The sequence below is a fragment of the Rhynchophorus ferrugineus genome, unplaced genomic scaffold (genome assembly GCF_030347505.1).
Source record: "Rhynchophorus ferrugineus isolate W39M unplaced genomic scaffold, kcgeb_rfMv2 rfM657, whole genome shotgun sequence".
In the NCBI taxonomy this organism is placed as follows: domain Eukaryota; kingdom Metazoa; phylum Arthropoda; class Insecta; order Coleoptera; family Curculionidae; genus Rhynchophorus; species Rhynchophorus ferrugineus.
In genome coordinates this window covers 10,171-20,000 of record NW_027473234.1, presented here as the reverse complement: position 1 = coordinate 20,000, position 9,830 = coordinate 10,171, and the positions used below count along the sequence as shown (strand labels likewise).

At 45.3% G+C, this 9,830-nt stretch overlaps 3 non-coding genes across 3 annotated transcripts in view; all 3 read right to left on the bottom strand.

The window, feature by feature from the left end:
- Nucleotides 1-1,313, bottom strand: part of LOC143206358 (large subunit ribosomal RNA) — a 4,100-nt gene extending 2,787 nt beyond the window's left edge. Inside the window, exon 1 of the ribosomal RNA XR_013008334.1 lies at nucleotides 1-1,313. This exon is cut by the window's left edge and continues 2,787 nt beyond it. This is a non-coding gene — a ribosomal RNA (large subunit ribosomal RNA).
- Nucleotides 1,314-1,732: 419 nt separating this feature from the next.
- LOC143206356 (5.8S ribosomal RNA) lies at nucleotides 1,733-1,887 on the bottom strand. Its single transcript, XR_013008332.1, has one exon. It is a non-coding gene; the product is annotated as a 5.8S ribosomal RNA (ribosomal RNA).
- Nucleotides 1,888-2,595: 708 nt separating this feature from the next.
- Nucleotides 2,596-4,584, bottom strand: LOC143206357 (small subunit ribosomal RNA). The gene has a single exon (XR_013008333.1). It is a non-coding gene; the product is annotated as a small subunit ribosomal RNA (ribosomal RNA).
- Between the last annotated feature and the right edge of the window lie 5,246 nt (nucleotides 4,585-9,830).

Here is a 9,830-nt window from a genome sequence, read left to right as displayed (position 1 = left end):
TCGTTTCGACCCCAATGCCTCTAATCATTCGCTTTACCGGATGAGACTCGTACGCTACGAGCGCCAGCTATCCTGAGGGAAACTTCGGAGGGAACCAGCTACTAGATGGTTCGATTAGTCTTTCGCCCCTATACCCAGTTCCGACGATCGATTTGCACGTCAGAATCGCTACGGACCTCCATCAGGGTTTCCCCTGACTTCGTCCTGACCAGGCATAGTTCACCATCTTTCGGGTCCCAGCGTGTACGCTCTTGGTGCGCCTCTTCTCGCGATGAGAACGAGACGCCCCGGGAATGCGAAGCGGCCACTTTTAAGGGTAAACCGCCCATCTTCCCTGAGTTCGTGCGAGACGAACTTTCACTTTCATTACGCCTTTAGGTTTAGTGATTCCCAATGACTCGCGCACATGCTAGACTCCTTGGTCCGTGTTTCAAGACGGGTCCTGAAAGTACCCAAAGCTATAGCGTCGCCGATCGGTCTAGGTCTGTTCGAGAACCTCGTCGCCAACAGTCATCAGAGGTCGGAAACGGCACCGGGTCCGATTACCGACGTGCATCTGACGCGCTTGCGACGAGCCGAACGCTAACGAGTAGCGGCCTTAAACCATTCGGTATACCGTCGAGCGAGTCGACCGCGAACACGAGGGTCCGTAAACGAAAACGGCGCGAACCGCAGTCTACGGTCTCCACCTCGAGCCTTAAGCCGACGCCCAACGGATCGCGACGTCCTACAAGGAGAAAAGTGCACGCGTTCGTCGCCGGATCGACGTACGAAAGGCGCGCGCGCAACGCCGAAACGTCACGTGTCACGCGATCGCACGCCGCCTACTACGAGCCGCGAATGAATTTCTCCCTTCGACCTTTCGGGTTTCTCAGGTTTACCCCTAAACGGTTTCACGTACTCTTGAACTCTCTCTTCAAAGTGCTTTTCAACTTTCCCTCACGGTACTTGTTCGCTATCGGTCTCGTGGTTATATTTAGCCTTAGATGGAGTTTACCACCCGCTTAGGGCTGCACTCTCAAGCAACCCGACTCTAAGGAGAGATCCTCTCGCCGTCAGTCACGGTCGCTACGGGCCTGGCACCCTCTATGGGCTGTTGCCCCGTTCAAGATGGACTTGGACGCGCGACGTAACGTCGAGATAATGGACCCTCCCGAACACCACATTTCCCGGCGCCCGATGTCGGTCGCGGGATTCGGTGCTGGGCTAATCCCTGTTCGCTCGCAGCTACTAAGGGAATCCTAGTTAGTTTCTTTTCCTCCGCTTAGTAATATGCTTAAATTCAGCGGGTAGTCTCACCTGCTCTGAGGTCGCTAGTTTAATATGCGTGGCGCTCGTAATCATCATAATAATGAAGATTAGGAGCCAATACGAAATATAAAAGTTTAGAATGGAAAAGACGCGCCGTCGAAAAACGGTGTTTTCTCCCTCGTATTCGAGAGACAACGCACCTACGATCCGACGTCGATTAAAAACTAATTTTATCGGATACGACGATCGTATTAATGGTGCGCGCTACGTTTATCACAAAAACGTGCGAACGACCGTTTTAAACACGTCTCATCCCTTTCATATTCGTACGACCCGTACGAGAGAGTTAGGTCACACGTACGGGTCCGCTGTCACGTTTTAGAACGTCGCGATCGAATCGCGCTTATACGCTCAGCACGCTCAGACATTTCTCGTCGATCGCGAAGATCAAAGAAAATCCGAGCAGTCTTGAAATGAGATACGACCCTCAGCCAGGAGTGGTCCGGGTATGAGATCCCAGGACCGCAATGTGCGTTCGAAATGTCGATGTTCATGTGTCCTGCAGTTCACAAGTTGACGCGCAATTAGCTGCGTTCTTCATCGACCCACGAGCCAAGTGATCCACCGTTTAGGGTAATCTTTTTTTAAGTTAGGTTTTAAACGCATATCGAAACGTTTCTATTATAAGACGACGACGACGACGACGACGCGCGCTCACGTCATAGACAGCGCTTGCGCCCCTTTCGCAGCCGCCGTCGACTTTAAAACGCTCTTACGGTTTATTTTCGTCTTCTCCACTACACACAACGAGAGGAGCGGAGACAGACTACTCGAAATGGTGACGTTCGTTGTAAATTTTCGTCGTCTCACCTCGTACGACAACAAAAGAGCATACGCTGATCATAGTTTGGCAATATTTTCGTAAACTAAATCTCACCCTTTTGGAATGAAACAAACGAAGGGTGATAAGATTTTCGTAAACTAATCACATTACCGATCATCGTATATGTTCGTCGATATGAGGATCGAAACGTCGATTAGAAATATAATTGGCAAAATCGTTTTATTTTGCGCTCGATTTGTCCATTTATAACGAAATCCGTCGTAGGCCGACGATTATTACTCGTCGTCCTATATAACAACATCTTCATCGTATATATCTCCGCTTTCGGGCGTACATCTTTTAAAACCATATATTATAGGTACCCGAAAACAGCTACGTTGACGACGTCGAAATTCGATCGGAACTTCCGAACTTCGTAGATGGCTCTTTAACGTTCGACAATGATTTTTACAGACTTGTACGTTTACCTATTATATATATATAGGCATAACAACACACTGTAATGATCCTTCCGCAGGTTCACCTACGGAAACCTTGTTACGACTTTTACTTCCTCTAAATGATCAAGTTTGGTCATCTTTTCCTACACATCGACGACGCCGAAACGCCATCGCGTGTCGATCCGAAGACCTCACTAAATCATTCAATCGGTAGTAGCGACGGGCGGTGTGTACAAAGGGCAGGGACGTAATCAACGCGAGCTTATGACTCGCGCTTACTGGGAATTCCTCGTTCATGGGGAACAATTGCAAGCCCCAATCCCTAGCACGAAGGAGGTTCAGCGGGTTACCCGGGCCGCTCGGCCAGGGAAGACACGCTGATTCCTTCAGTGTAGCGCGCGTGCGGCCCAGAACATCTAAGGGCATCACAGACCTGTTATTGCTCAATCTCGTGCGGCTAGAAGCCGCCTGTCCCTCTAAGAAGAATAGTTTGTACGCCGACAGTAAAAACCGCGCACGAACCGCGAAACCCGAAAGCAACGCGGCCGGCGGGCCTTTAGGATGTCAAAAAGCGCCTAGTTAGCAGGCTAGAGTCTCGTTCGTTATCGGAATTAACCAGACAAATCGCTCCACCAACTAAGAACGGCCATGCACCACCACCCACCGAATCAAGAAAGAGCTCTCAATCTGTCAATCCTTCCGGTGTCCGGGCCTGGTGAGGTTTCCCGTGTTGAGTCAAATTAAGCCGCAGGCTCCACTCCTGGTGGTGCCCTTCCGTCAATTCCTTTAAGTTTCAGCTTTGCAACCATACTTCCCCCGGAACCCAAAAGCTTTGGTTTCCCGGAAGCTGCCCGTCGAGTCATATTAGGGAACGTCGACGGATCGCTAGCTGGCATCGTTTAAGGTTAGAACTAGGGCGGTATCTGATCGCCTTCGAACCTCTAACTTTCGTTCTTGATCAATGAAAGCGTTTTTGGCAAATGCTTTCGCTTCTGTTCGTCTTGCGACGATCCAAGAATTTCACCTCTAACGTCGCAATACGAATGCCCCCATCCGTTCCTATTAATCATTACCTCGGGGTTCCGAAAACCAACAAAATAGAACCGAGGTCCTATTCCATTATTCCATGCATACAGTATTCAGGCGAAATTTTAGCCTGCTTTGAGCACTCTAATTTGTTCAAAGTAAACGTGCCGGCCCACCTCGACACTCAGTAAAGAGCACCGCGGCAGGATTGAGTTGGGCCGTCGTAACCACGACGCGCACAACACGCACGCCGAAACGCACGCGCGACGGCGACGCGACACGACTAAGCCCACCGGCAGGACGTCTCGCGAAAAACACGCCAGTTAACACCGCGAACGATGAACCGGCGGCGCGAGACACAAATTCGACTACGAGCTTTTTAACCGCAACAACTTTAATATACGCTATTGGAGCTGGAATTACCGCGGCTGCTGGCACCAGACTGGCCCTCCAATTGATCCTCGTTAAAGGGTTTAGAGTGTACTCATTCCGATTACGGGGCCTCGGATGAGTCCCGTATCGTTATTTTTCGTCACTACCTCCCCGTGCCGGGAGTGGGTAATTTGCGCGCCTGCTGCCTTCCTTGGATGTGGTAGCCGTTTCTCAGGCTCCCTCTCCGGAATCGAACCCTGATTCCCCGTTACCCGTTACGACCATGGTAGGCGCAGAACCTACCATCGACAGTTGATAAGGCAGACATTTGAAAGATGTGTCGCCGGTGCGAGACCGTGCGATCAGCTTAAAGTTATTCAGAGTCACCAAGTTGTACGATGACGAGCGCGAACCCGAAACCGATTGGTTTTGATCTAATAAAAGCACTCCTTCCATCTCTGGTCGGAGCTCTGTTTGCATGTATTAGCTCTAGAATTACCACAGTTATCCAAGTAATTGTGGGTACGATCTAAGGAACCATAACTGATTTAATGAGCCTTTCGCGGTTTCACCTTAATTCGGTATGTACTGAGACATGCATGGCTTAATCTTTGAGACAAGCATATGACTACTGGCAGGATCAACCAGGGAACTGTTCTTATTATTTTATCGACACGAAGCAGATAAAACAAATACAGACACAGTTTATTTTATAAGTTTGACTTATAAAGAAACGTGTGCGTAAGACGACGATATATAATATATATCGACGACTAATAAAAAGGAGGTGCATGATAGCGCGCCTAGACGACGGAAAAACCGGTCCGAGGCGCCACGCTCTTACATTTTAATATTAGTTGTCTAATAAAACAAAACGATATCATCATCTTAGACACATCTTTTGTTTTTTTTATACACAACCGATCGACTAGGCACCCAATTATCTCGATTATCGACGACGATCGTCGACTACGTCGAAAATTGGATGCCGCAAAATATCGTTCGGCGTTTATAAGACCTCGAAAAACATTCTCTCCGAACCCTTCGCTAGATAGAAATATATAAAGCGACAAGGAAACCTCGTACGAGAAACGTTTCGTGATTTTTTATTTTATTCTCGCTCGGAGAGCAGAGAGCTATCGCAAAATGTGTTGCTGTTTTATGAACGTTCCGATGAAAAACCGATACGTCCATAAAAATAATAATTCCAATCGCATATGAATCGTGGATCATCTTCTTCTAACGAAGCCGAATGTTCCCGCCGAATTCGCGATCTCGCAGTGATACCGTCGTCGTCGTCGTACGCTTCCCGATATATCGAAAAAAACCGACCAGGAAGAACAACGAAACGACGATACAAAATCGCGAGAGCGTTACGAATATATAATAACACGACGAAATACGCTTTTTATTTAGATAAATAAAAAAATACGGTTCGGATCTTATATATTAACATATAATATGTAATACCACCTTCGCTGATCAAAAGCCACTCGGTAAAAGTGTCACAGCGCCGGTCGACCCGACCCGTCGTATCCGTCTCTCGTATCGCCCCACGTAGAAGCGCACACGATTTAAGCGCGGGTCTCTCGCCAGCTATCGGAAATGTATGGGTGTTTTAGAACAGATCGTTTATACGGACGTTGCGCAAATTTTTCGTTTTTACGTCTGCCCGTTCTCGTTATTATCGGAATGTTCCGATGAATAAACTTTAGCTTTAGACAACGTGAACTTCTAAAGCAATAATTTTAACCTCTCGTGTTAATACGTCCTCAGGCCGTTTCTAGACTGCCGATCACGTTCTTTAAAAGTCGGAAAATTCCGATCCATAAAATTATGCTAGTAGAATGTAAAGATCCTTCATAGGATGGATACTGTCACATATCGATACGGCGATCGGAGTAAAACTGTTCTCACGTATTTCAGGACATTTTAGGTTGTTACGTCGGCCCGTTCGTTATTATCGGTATATACCTATGAATAAATGTTTTGCTTGTAGAACGTAAGATTCCAAAAGAATGATTCGCCGAAACGATGGTGCACCCTTACGATCGGATATTTGCCGCTTATTGGCCATTTTCTATAATTCATCCGTTAGATATCGTTTATCGACTACGGATAAGGTTTTCCGATATCAGAATGTTCCTAAGGATGATTCGAAAGTGATTTGAACGAAGAATTTGATAGAATGAATCCTTTATTTATCCATTGAGTACAGGGTACGGAGTGTCTGCGGGGTCAGCTAATATATTATATTTCTCTCTCGACGTAATGGTAACTCGAAGTCCGAACCGCGCTCATGAAGCTCGGTTTCAATCCAATCCATGTTGGTCGGTTCCTCGAGAGGAACGCCGTATCTTCGCGGTCGACCGCCTAATGAATCAGGTGGTAAAAGTCCAAGCCCAGCGCGGCAACGGCAGGCGCGTTCAACGTTTTAACTGCCAATTCTACGGTCATTCATCGGCCAACTGTAAAGCCACTCCGGCCTACGTCAAGTCCCAAAGACAGAAATTCCCCGCCGAAATGCACCAACTGTTGAGAACCATACACCGCAAATTACTCGGGATGCAAGTGCCGACCTACTCCAAAAACAACCAAACCCAAAAGACCAATTCCTCCCCCCACTCATGTACGGGGAACTCAAGATAACAGTCGTCTGGCTGGTCTGGATTCCACTAGAACACGAACCCGATCTCCATTGGCGAAATACTCTTCGGAACATATTCAGATGACCAAGGAGATTTTCAGGCCATTTTCAACGCCATCAACCACACAGCTATTGGAAGAATTACTATCGGCCGGGATAATAGATGAGTTGGAACTTGGGCTTATTGCTCCAAGCGAACCAACTCACTACTCCTCCAATCGACCGACAATAATTGACTTTTTTATCTATCAAAATTCGAATCAAGCCTCTGACCTGCAAGTACTCCAAGATATCGATTCTGACCACAGGCCTATCCTCCTCACCCACCATCAGCGATTTTCCACTGAGTTCCACTGTCCCCAAGCAAGGTCAACCTAGTAAACGAAAAAAAAAGTATCTTCTCTTTGACGATCCTCATTATATTAGGACGATAGTTCCATTCTAAATTCTTGATTAATTACAGTTCCTATTTGTTCATTTCGAGACGTTCCCGTGATTAATACTTATCGTGTAGAAATTAGCCACAATCCACAATTAGCCACAGTTAGGAAAAATAAATTAATTATCATATAGTCATAAACGTAATAAAAATGAATACACATATTTTCGAAGTCACTCCAGAAATACTTTACCTTATTTTTAAATAACAATCTCGGGCCGTACCATTTTTACAAAACTTATTCTATATACTTACTATATAACAGATTATAATGATATAATATAATTCAATACAATAACTACAATATATATATATATATCTGAAAATTCTGTTTTTATAAAATGTCAGCTACTGTTTAACATTTCATTTTTTAAAATGTATATCCAATTGTGGTTCTGAAAAGAACCGATTTTGCAGGTAAGTAGTATATTGAAACACACATAGGTATGTGAATTAATTTACTTAGAACTGGTATATTTGGTGACTGCTTTGGTACCTTCGCTAACGGCGTGCTTAGCCAACTCACCGGGTAACAATAACCTAACGGCGGTTTGGATTTCTCTGCTCGTGATCGTTGATCTCTTATTGTAATGGGCGAGACGCGACGCTTCGGCGGCTATCCTTTCGAATATATCGTTCACGAAAGAATTCATGATCGACATGGCCTTGCTGGAGATACCCGTATCGGGATGAACCTGCTTTAAAACTTTGTATATGTAAATCGCATAGCTTTCCTTCCTCCTGCGCTTCTTTTTCTTGTCGCTCTTAGAGATATTTTTCTGGGCTTTTCCGGCTTTCTTGGCCGCCTTACCGCTTGTCTTCGGTGGCATTTCGAAATAAAAATCCCGACGTCTCACGTACCTCAAAGAGTACTTAACTAAAAAAATGCCTTTAATTCTAGAACTTATAACATTCGAAGGAACACTTCTAAGCCCCGCCCATAGCCCGAGTTAGAGTCTGATTGGTCGCGTATGATATAACGAGTTTGGCTCGCGGACAAAATTCCAGGCCGATCTGTAAGAAATTTCCAGTACCGTTTTTGATTTAAAGGTGAGCAGTATCTAACAACGATCGAGATTAACATGTCCGGACGTGGTAAAGGCGGAAAAGTGAAGGGAAAGGCGAAGTCTCGTTCCAATCGTGCGGGATTACAATTTCCTGTCGGTCGTATTCACCGACTTCTAAGGAAAGGAAATTATGCCGAACGCGTAGGGGCCGGTGCTCCCGTTTACTTAGCTGCCGTAATGGAATATCTGGCGGCCGAAGTTCTCGAGTTGGCGGGTAACGCCGCTAGAGACAACAAGAAAACAAGGATTATCCCTAGGCATTTACAATTGGCCATCAGAAACGACGAGGAATTGAATAAACTGTTATCTGGCGTTACTATTGCCCAGGGCGGCGTCTTGCCTAACATTCAAGCAGTATTATTGCCTAAAAAGACAGACAGCAAAACCAAATAGATAACGCAAACCGTTTAAAGTTTTGCATACGCCCTTTAATATCGGTCCTTTTCAGGGCCAACAAAATCGTATAAAAAAGAAGTTAGAATACGCGTTCTTATTAAAGAATAAATATTAACTAGAAAATTTATAAATAATCTGATCTGTACTGAATATTCCTTTATTACTGTTTTAGAGTATCGATCGATCGGTTCCCTAATTAGTTACGGCTCTATCTAGAAAATAATCATTTAAGTAATAATAAGATAATAAATAAATTATATAAATATTCTTTCTTTTATAAAGTTATATTGTGGTTCTGAAAAGAACCGTTTTTTTTTTCTATTAAAAAAATACGGTCTTGGACGAACGTATTTTTTAGGGAAGTCGTAGCACGTCCAGGAGTGTCGGGATATTTGTAATTTTCAACTCCGTGTCTTCTTGATCTGACGATGAAATGTGTCGCCTGTTTAATATATCGTCATACGTAGTAGAAATAGTTTTATTTCTTTTTCTTTGGTGATACTGGTTTTTTAGTTTTCGCACCTTCACCAGCGGCAACACGAACAGTTGAGGTCGTCGTCTTAGCACTTTTCGGTTTAGGCGCCTTGGGCTTTTTCGTAGGTCCGGCTTTATTAGATTTTTTCGCTTTGGAAGGCGATTTCGGGGATCTTGCGGCCGTGTTGCTTTTTGCTGCTTTCGAAGATGAACTATTAGCGGCGGCATTGGAAGCGGACGTAGTCGTGGCGGCGGTAGATTTCTTTCCTGTTTTCTTTTCGACGGCTTTTTTGGCAGAAGCTTTTTTCTCGGCCAAAGTTGCAGATTCACCTTTCTTACTTTTAGCTGTGGTTTTCTTAGTTGAGGCGGAGGCGGCGGTCGTCTTTTTTTCCGTTTTCTCTGAGGTTTTTTTGGCAGACGCTTTTTTACCACCGGCTGTCGTAGCTGTCGCGGCACCTCCTACTGGTTTTCGTTTATTTTTCTGTCCGGTTTTGGCAGTGGCCGTTTTTCTTTTCTTCGTACCTGCGGCTGTCGTACCTCCTGCTTTACGTGCCGAAGCCGCTAATTTAAATGATCCGGAAGCTCCTTTGCCCTTCGTTTGTACCAAAACACCCGAAGCGATCCACGTCTTTATATATTTCTTTATAAAGGGCGATAATTTGTCAGCATCCACTTTGTAATTGGCCGCTATGTATTTTTTAATAGCTCTGAAGGAAGTTCCGCCTTTCTCTTTCAATCCTTTAATTGCACTCGTTACCATATCAGCGATCGGAGGATGACTAACTTTCGATTTAGAACTCTTCGCCTTGCTCGAAGTGGATTTTTCTTTCTTCCCTCCTGCAGACGAACCTGCGCTACCGGCTGTAGCTGATGC